This window comes from Dipodomys spectabilis, unplaced genomic scaffold, assembly GCF_019054845.1.
Source record: "Dipodomys spectabilis isolate Male_0828 unplaced genomic scaffold, ASM1905484v1 ptg000513l, whole genome shotgun sequence".
Taxonomy (NCBI): Eukaryota; Metazoa; Chordata; class Mammalia; order Rodentia; family Heteromyidae; genus Dipodomys; species Dipodomys spectabilis.
The window spans coordinates 875,519-885,795 of NW_024871190.1; the positions used below are offsets into that span (position 1 = coordinate 875,519).

The following is a 10,277-nucleotide window of genomic DNA, read 5'->3' on the forward strand; positions in this document are numbered from 1 at the left end:
GCTAGGATGCTGTGAAACAAATTTCCTAGACCATTAACTTCTGTCTCTAGGTGCTCCTCTGCACCCATTATCCTCAGATTAGGCCTTCTGATGGTGTTTTCAAAATGTTGAATAGATCTATCATATTTCTTGGATTTTTCTTGGGTGGTTGTATGTGCTTTCTCTATAATATCTAGGCTGTCTTCAATCCCCGAGATTCAATCTTCTGCATGGTCTAACCTACTGTCAAGACTTTCTACTTTGTTTTTTATTTCTTTTCCTTCTAATTGGTTGGCTTTGATGGCTTCAAATTCTTTGTTGGAGCTTTGTTTTAGATCCTGTATGAACTTCTTTAGTTCCTTAATTTGGTGTTCAGTTTTTATTATCAAATCACCTAGTTGATTGGTTATTGTTTCCTTGGACTCCCATTCCTTCTGTTGGTTTGCATTCAGCATTCTCTTTGTGGACTCCCTGAGTTCTTTCAGCTCTCTGTTTATGGATTCCATGATTGGCTTTTTGTATTCTCATCCTGCTCTCTCAATTTCTGAATTACTCTTTGATTAGATTACTCACGTTCATGTGATTCCTGTTGCTCTATTTGAGTATTTTTAGCCTGCTCACGCCATTCCTGACTTTCTCTTTGTCTGTCCTAGGCCAGTTCCCCCAAATCCTGTCTATCTCTTTGACTGGTCTCAGCCTGCTCATGCCATTTCTTTATTTCTCTTTGAGTGCTCTCTAGCTGCTCACGTAATTCTTGTATCAATCTTTGAATAGCTTTCTCACGCTCATGGTATTCCTGTATTGACCTTTGGTTTGTCTTCTCTCTCTCCCTATCACATTCATACAGTGTCCTTTTTAGGTTTTCAATCTTTTCATTTACCATGTTTTCCAGTAGTGATTGTAGAGCTTTTTGGGAACTCTCCAGTGGATTATTCATTATCTGTTCTGTCCCCTGAGTATCATGAGTGGGTTTGGATACTCGAACTTGCCATTTGTCTTGTGTTTTTCTGGCTTGCCCTCCACATTTGGGATGAAATTAACACGTTTTGTGCTAGAACACTATCTTAAGTTAAGCATCAAACAAAGTCTGTAGTTGCATCGTAAAAGTCTGAAGATACACTTTAGTTCAACAGATATATCTATTCAACATCAAACAACTATGTATTAATGGGCTACGAACCACAAAGAAGAATTTTGCAAACCATAAATTATCAGGTTTAGGGAGAGATGTGGGTAAAAATAGGAATACAGGGATGTGGAAAGGCAGAGGATGAGTAAACTTAACTAAGTCTTAATCTCAAAGCGGGAAATAGGTTGAATAGAATGATAGTAGAGAAAGAGAGAAAAAAGAAAAGAAAGAGAAAAAATGAGACAAGAAAAAAATAGAAGAAAAAATATTAAAAATTAAAAAGTGAAACACTTAAAAACTTAAAAATTATGCAAAATGCAGACATAATATTCAGAGAAGAAATTGTATAGGATAAGATAAGGGTAGGGCTAGAAAGTAGATATGAAAAACTTAAAATTAGAAATGCTTAAAATATTATATAGATATAAAGAAGTAGTGCTGGTTTTGAATTGAGTAATAAATTTCTGGATTAAGTGGGTACACAATGGGTGATAAGGTCTAATAATAAACTATGTGTATATCTGAATATGAGCAGAATAGCAATTAAGTCACGTAAAGAAGAACAAAAGAAAAGAAATTGTGAAAAGAATGAGAAGGAAAGAAAAAAAATGATCAAAGTTTAGTAGAGCTAAACATAAAAAAGTTATAGAGAAAAGAAAAAACACATGAAAAAAGCACACACACTTATACCCTGAAAATAAAAATTATAAAAGGAAGAAAAAAAAGTTAATAGAAAACAAAATTTTTTTAAATGTTAAAAATTAAAATTAAAAAAATGTTTTAGGAAAATTTTTTTATAAAAAACTAAAAAAAGAGTTCTTTGATTTTTTTTGGGGGGATGGGAAGATCCTGTATCTCCCTTGTGTCATTAACCAGTCTCTAGTTGGAGTCTTTGGTCGTTTTGTGGTGTTTGATTTTCCTGTGGCTTGGTTGGTTTCTTAAGTTGGTTAGTTTGAGCAGGTAGAAAAATGCTCTGCTTTACCCAGGATTTTGTGATCCTCATCCCAGGCTTATTCAATGGGAGGGAGATCTGCTGTGAGTATCAAAAAAGTGGGAGATGGCTGTTTCCTCTAGTTTGGAGATACTGTGATGAGGCTAGGTTCTGGATAGAGTTGAGGCCTTTCAGCAAACAGTAGCTTTTCCCTGAGGGGCTAGCTTGTGAGATACTCACAGAGCCCAGCCTGGAGCCTTTCTCAGGGTTTAAGTTTACTGAATTTCAATTGATTGTCAAGTCTGCTGTAGGGAGGGGCAGCCTCTGGCTCTGTTTATCCAGTGAAGACATCGACTCCTTGGGCTGTCAGAACTTGCTCTCCACAGGCTGGGTGACTTTTCCCTGGGTGGGGCTGAGGCTAGCAGGACAGGTTAGGTTCCTGTGACTTGCTACATGACTCTTGTTTTCTTCCAAGGCCTGAGTTGGAGCTAGCTGCTCAGCCAGGCCTTTGTCAGTATCAAAGGTCTCTGGTAGTGAGGGGGGAGGGGTGGCCTTCCCTCCTCTGTTCCCTGAGAAGGAATGAGGATGTCAGGCTTCTACTCACACCAAGTCTTGGTTCCTGGGTTGTCACTTGTCTGTGAACTGCAGGATGAAGATATCTGCTTCTAGTCAGCTTTTGCTGGGGTTGAGTAGAATCCGCTCACCTGCTGCGTCTGGAGCCTTTGTCCTGGACTCTCTGTGTTGTAGGTTCGGCGTCTAAGGCTGGCCACAGCAACCACCGCCGCTGGCAAGCGCTCAGATCTGTCTCCTTGCCTGGATTTTCCCTCTCTGGACTAACTGTCTTCCTGTGATGGCACACTTGGTGTGACTCTCTGGCTTAGGACTGTTCACTGGAACAATAAAACTGCTTTCTATGCAAGAGCTTGTTTAGCCTCCAGCTTCTCCTCTGCCATCTTCCCGGAACTTTTTCTAGAAGAATTTTTACTGATACTCAAATATGTAAGAAATGAGGTAATTTGCCATTCTTTTGCACTTCATAAATGAGAAAGAATTTTCTAGGTGTTTTTAAATATATCATAATATAATGTAGAACTATTCTGTCACATCGTATGATAATCTGATAAAGATATTAGAATAAAGGACACATTGTACTAAGTTTTGGGATGTTAATGTATATAATTATTTTGATTGTGGAAAATTGTGGGGATTTCAACTTTGGGTATTTTTCTTGTTAGGCTGGCATAATATCAGTGGTTAATTTTAGGATAGTGATTCCCTTTCTACAAGAACATGCACCTTATCTGTCCTTTTAAACTTCCAATCATCAATGGCATCAGAGCTGTACACCAACTTGTCTAGCTTCCGACCTTAGCTGGTCTGGATCCTGCAGTCCTTCCAATCCTAGTTCTTAGATAGTGCAGGATGGTGGAAATGATCCAATGCACCCAGCTATAGATAGAGAAGAAAGTCCACTAAAATTTGGCCTGGGATCTGTTCTCAAGCCTCCTAAATAGTTAAGAGTAGAGATGGGAGGCCCTGGTGCCAAGCAGTAACATTATTTTTAAAGCAATTAGACATATATGAGTTACGCTTCTGATTACCGCAGGAAAAGAATAAAAGAGCAGTGAAGCATACAGGACAGTCAGAATTTTAACTAGAAACTCAGAGGCTGAATCAGCTTAGCTAGCTACTCAGGAGGCTGAGATCTGAAGACCACTGTTCAAAGCCAGTCCAATCATGAAAATATATGTGATTATCTCTAAAAAATCAGAATGGAATAGTGGTAGACAACTATCCTTGGGCACAGAATCTTAGGGATAGTGCCCAGGCAGTATCACACTTCAGGAATGATGAATACAGGCATGAGCATCTGCATATGTGCATGTGCGTACCCACGTGTGCGTGAACACACAAACACACCAATGAGTATTTCAATATGACCTTCTTTATTTTTTTTACCTTGTTGTACTCTGTTTCCCTGAATTAGTTCACAAATTAACAAAATCAGCTAAGCAGCTATTTACATCAACTCATCATGTTTCTCTAAAGTCTATTCTCTTTTTGCAAGCCTCCTTTTATTTGACCCAAAAGTAAATTATTCAGGAGGGCAATTCATCTCCCTCAACTCTGTAGTATTAGATTATTGTTTAGGTTCATATCCTAAAGAGACACATTATAAAAATTACAGTAAAAAATTTAGAATTCATCAAATGATAAAATAACAGGTAGAAAGGATCAAATGCTGATCGTTTTTCCAAGTATGTTATCTATGGTACCTAATTTAATCCTCACAATAATCCCATAAAGTAGAACTACTTCCATTTCTAATTCTCAGATGATGATATTGAAGTCTTCAGAGTTGGAATTACTAGTACAACATTGCACAAATGGTAAATCTTAGCCTGCGCCCCATTCCCACCGTATCAAATAACTTCATTCTAAATTATGACTAAAATACCAGCACGTAGTCTACTAATTCTAGGAAAATTTCCCAGAATTATTGTCCACATTCTAATGATATTTCACTTTATCTTTGTTAGAAAATAGGAAAATAAGCCTGATGCCGGTGGGTCTACGTGTTACCCTAGCTACTCAGGAAGGTGAGATCTGAGGAACGCGGTTCAAAGCCAGCCCAGGCAGGAAAGTTCGAGAGATTCTTACCTATAATAAACTACTAATAAACCAGAAGTTTCACTGTAGCTCAAGCGATACAGTGATCACCTTGAGAGGAAGAGCACAGGGACAGTACCCAAGCCTAGAGTTCAAGCCCCACGACTAACCAAAACAAAAAACAAAAAGAAAGGAAATATGTAGCTGTAATATGAAAATTCCAAGTTCATAATCAATTTATACCTCCCTGGTGAAAGGAACTGCTAAACTATAACATTCCTGATTTCTAGCTCAAAATTGTAGAAATCATATTCTATCCCATGACAAGACTGCACTACCTTGGGACCCAATCTCTCTTTAACACAGTCATACTGAAGGAATGACCTCCCCAATTCCTGATGGAAACAGACTGCAGGTCTTATGGACCAATCATTTCCACATTGTAGCTCACCTAAGTTGTTTACTATTAGAGGTATTTTGAATGCTTTTTATACCCAACATTTTGAGAGAAATGTACTACTTTAAAATGCTATTAACAAGCAAGACTGATATAAAAATCACCTTTGACCTCAGATAAATATTTTTCCAAAATGCAGTCTCACCTATCATTAATGGTAGGAACGATAGGTTAAAAATAATAGACACCAAGACCTATGCATGAATTAAAGATTCTCCAAGTTGTGAATACAATTGGTTTAAAAAGACATCAATACTACTGCATATTTTTCAAAATTTATTGTGATACTGAAGATTCAGTCATAAAATATTAACACTTGAAAATAACTCATTTTCTTGGGAGTAGGACACAAAACACAAGATTAATCCTAATCATTTTCAAATACATTTATTTTTTCCACAAATTCATTCTTACAAAGATTCTAAAACTAACTGAAGTACAGATATACAAACAAAATAATTTAACTGCATCATCTACATTAAAAAAACTTGCTAGAAAACAAAGTTATACTAATAATTAGCTTACCAAATTTACTTATACTCTTTTATTCTATTTCATTTACTTTCATAAAAACTGGGTTTTCATAAAATGATGCATAAAAAACCCTATATACCCACTTACATCTTCAGATGTTAATAATATTTATTTCAGAAATGTATTTAGCCCTATAGTCAATGAAGTGAAATAATACTAAAATATTCAAAGGCTTTTCAGAAATTGCAAGACTAGCTCTGGGTTGATATTTATATTGGAAAAAATATTCAAAAATCCTTATTTGTTAAAGTTATGAGAGTTACTCACAAAAAAGGGCCATTAGTGAAGATCCCACTGCATGTACAAAACAACTTCAAATGCATCCACAATCTGGAGGTGACACAGGCTTTTTGTTTGTTTTTGAAAGGTATATCTAACAAGCATATCCACAATACTGATTTTCAGTCCATATGGTGGGATATTCAAACTTAATACCTGTATTTACAGGGTAGATTATCTTAGTGAGATCAGATATGATGTTACAAAGAAAGTTATTTTCAACAGAAATCCGGATAGAATTTATCCACCTTGTGTTTCACAGGAATAACCAGAGAGTAATACCTGTTTGGTCAAGTAGGTCAAACTCACTCCATGATTATATCTTAAAAGTATAACCAATTTAAGAGGTCAAATACATATTTTGTACTGACAGTCATCTTACAGCAATAACTTACTACCTAATTATATCTGCATCTTCTTACCTAACATATAATCAGAGCTGAAATTGGTCTCTTTAATCTAACTTAATGTTGTATATGCTTTGATTATGATGTTATTATTTGACAAATAAAATGTACAGAAGAATGGCTCCATAGAAATGACATGACAGAACACTGATAAATAAAAACATTGCAACACAGTTAGCTCTTTTCAGCCTCACCCTGTCCACATTGGCAAGCAACATTGCAACAGCACACTCACACATATACACATACACACATGTGTGCACATGTACACACATATATATGCATGCTAAATTCAGGGTTTAGTACAAAAAGTACAAATAAAATATTAGTGATTTGGACAAGCGTTAATTTGCCTTATTACAAAATAATACACAATCCAGTCACCATGGGTGTTACATTTTACTTGCCTCGCCACATGTAACCACTTAATTTATTTTAATTAATTTATTCATTCATTTGTTTTGTGCTAATACTAGCCTTGAATTCAAGGCATGGTTCTGTTCCAGAATTTGTTGTTTTTTTGTTTTAGTTTTCTCAAGCCTAGAATTTTACTGCTTGTCGCACAGCTCCATTTCTAGCTTTTGCTGGTTACTTTCAAATCAGAATCTAATGGAATTTTTTTTGCTTGGTCTGGTTTCAAACCACAATCCTCAGATTTCATCTTTCTGATTAGCTAGGATAAACACATGAGCCACCAGTGTGGCTTCTAGATTTTCCTCTATAGCTATCTAATGCACATACTTAGATAGTAATTTAAAACGTAGAGTATAGAAGCAAGTTGTACAGTGATGATATTGTCCTGTCAGAAATTTAAGCTAGTAAATTTCTTCTTAAAACCATGAGCAAAAATACCATGATATAATATAAGAAAACTCACTATTGAACATATGAGCTTTAAGAGTTTTCTAATAGATCCATTACTTGTTACCCAACATTAGAAAAAAACTGTATAATACAGTAGTAAAAAAAAGTCTTTTGTAGGAATACTTAATTATCTTATTTTTAAAGACACCTGTTTTCATCTAAAAAAGTAGGCCTGTCTATTGTCTTCATGTGATTTTGATGGTTGAAGGTGCTTAATGAGAAGTCAAAGTGTATTACTAATCCTTTGCTATCAATTAAATCACCTTTTCTTCTTGGAACATACAATGATTAAAGCAATAGTTCATAATCAGCAAGCAATATTTCAGATTCACACTACCAGTGCAAGTGGATCACCAGTAATTAATCCTTGATACCATTTTCCACAAAGTTTTGTTCCAGATACAATCAGTCTGCCTTCTCTAGCTGCTTTCCTAGCCTGGACCTATTCCTTCACTCTACAGGAAAAGTGATATTCAAATGATTTCAGTCAGTTCTGTTACTAGAATTATCAGGGATTTAGATTCTTGTCTTTAATTTGGTCAAAGCTATGTCTCTTTATGTAGGCTATTAAAAATGTATTTACTAATTTCAAGTAAATACATAAATTATATTTCCATCTCTTTTAAAAAATAAAATTTTTTGATCTATAAATTGATCCGAGGCATGGATTTTGTGGCTAGCTAGGTCATTGCACATCTGTCTCTTTCTTCCTCTCTCCCTTTCATGGTTCTCATAGATAATATGACTGCTCCATAATTATCCTAATTTATTTTGCTTTTATATTTTTGGTTGCATCATTTCACTTTTTGCTCTGCCATTCCCCAAATAATTTACATAGAAGGCATTATTTCATATTTTCTCGTTCCTAGAATAAGCTGCACATGAAGACACCACTGGTCCTCATTTTCAGTCTGTACCTTTCTATATGGAGGAAAACCTTTCCTCTGCTCTCTATCAATTCTCTACTCTCCAGTTAGAATAATTTCGAATAGTAAAAATGGAAAAAGAGAAAAAAAATCATGGTGAAATAACAGATGTAGAATATTCACTGGATTTTTCTGAGCAGTTCAACCAACGTGAACTATTGGGGAATATATGTGCACCTGATTCCCACTGGTACTCAATGTCTCTGCTTAGGCAATTCTGATGAAGACAAGGCACAAGATGAAAAAGTGAGGAATGATATCATTCGCAGAAAAAATGGAGAAGTATTCAAGCAAATTATTCTATGGGCTGCTGAAAATAATCAGCTTACTACAGTACAGAGACTACTTTCCAAAAAGGCCACTCATGTGAATACTAGGAATGATGATGAATATACCTCTCTTCATCGGGAATCCTACAGTGGACACTTAGATATTATCCATGAGTTGGTGGCTCAAGGCAGATATTCATGCAATAACTGTGAATTGCTGGACATCCCTACACAGTGCTTATATGTGGAATAATACCAGACTGGATTCTTTCTTAGTTCATCATGATGCATATCGCAATGCCCAAACTAAAGTCCTCTTGACCCCCTTGCATCTTGCTCTTTGGAATAGAAATAGCAAAAATATGCTGGATCTCCTACTATTGAATATTATCAAATTATCAAACCAGGTCTGAAGAACTTTGAAGAAACTGAATTTGATATTGCCAAAAGGATAAATATGTATCACTACGTTTTTGGAGTTGTGGAAAGCTGTAAAAATTGTTCTCCTAAGTCATAATGGTTTGGTTAAGTTTCTTAAATTTCAAAAATGCCAATCCATCCTTGTGTCCGTACAAAATATTTTCACCATACAAACAGCAGCAATATCTTATTTAAAAATTCATGGACTCCATGGTATTCTTCAAGTGAATTGCCTGACTTTGATGTCAAAATGTATTCAAGATTTGTTTGTATACATCTATAATGATTTCTGCAGAGTTTGTGGTTTTTAAATCAGAAATCATTTTAACTTATCTGTTGAAATGTGTAGTACAGAAACTAAAGATATTTCTGGTTTTTGTCTGAAAAAAGTATATTTTAATCTAATCTGTATTTTGTTTGTATGATATCCATAATCTATTTCATTCTCTCCTGGATATAATAGTTTGAATTCTACATTGTTTTATAATATATAGGTTCATTTTTAAGTGTGTTATTTCAGATAGCATTCCATATAGAAACAGTTTAACATTCCTTTTTTTCCTAGGTCCTTATAGTATGTTATTTCTTTGGAATAAAATGACGATGTTATCTAATTTCAAACGTTTTGTAAAGATTATGCTATGTAAAGGCCTTTCTAAGGTGAGGATTTAATACACTGATGTCAAACTAATTTTTAGTTCAATTAATTACATGTATTGTTACATTTTTATTTTTGTAATCATTTTTAATAACTTTTTCATTTCTTGCATCTGAAGAATGAAAAATATGGCATACTTCACAAATTTTCATATCATCCTTGTACAAGTGCCATGTTAATCTCTGTATTGTTGTAATTTGGGTAAACGTGCTGCTGAAGCATGTCATATCCTGTAAATTTACATAGTTAATGATGCAGTCTTTATAAAGGCATATATCCTTCGTTGACTGTTTGTAACCAGGAAAACTTATTGTTCCCAAAATGCTATTGATCTTAATTCTCTAAAATTCTGTGTATATTGGAAAACTTACACTGTTTGGTCGATTGCTCACATTTGCAATTTTTTTTGTCAATGACTATTTTAAGTCTTTTTCAATTAAATTTGATCATACTTTGAAGCCTTTATAGCTAGATCCAAAGGTGATGGCTTTTCAAGTACTTATTTATCAACTGAGTTAGCTTTGTGGAGCTAATGGATTCAAAATAAGCCTTGCTTAAGAGCTACTTCTAAACTTCTGCAGCTTAAAATTTCCTAAATGAGGTCTTACTGGCACAAATGTCTACCTGACCCTTCACTCTTCTTCCATGTAGCAACAGACCAACCAGAATATCTTACCCTGACAGCATAGATTTCCTTTTTGGAACAAAACTAATCTTAGTTAAGAGGGATTATAGAGAAATGAACAGTTAAGACAGAATCGTTTAGACTAGAAGGTATTTTATCAAAATATAATTGTTTGTTATACCTAACATT

The 10,277-nt window shown here is 34.9% G+C and overlaps 1 pseudogene; it reads right to left on the reverse strand.

Moving 5' to 3' along the window:
- Positions 1-9,585: 9,585 nt before the first annotated feature.
- LOC122099430 lies at positions 9,586-9,685 on the reverse strand (annotated as a pseudogene).
- Between the last annotated feature and the right edge of the window lie 592 nt (positions 9,686-10,277).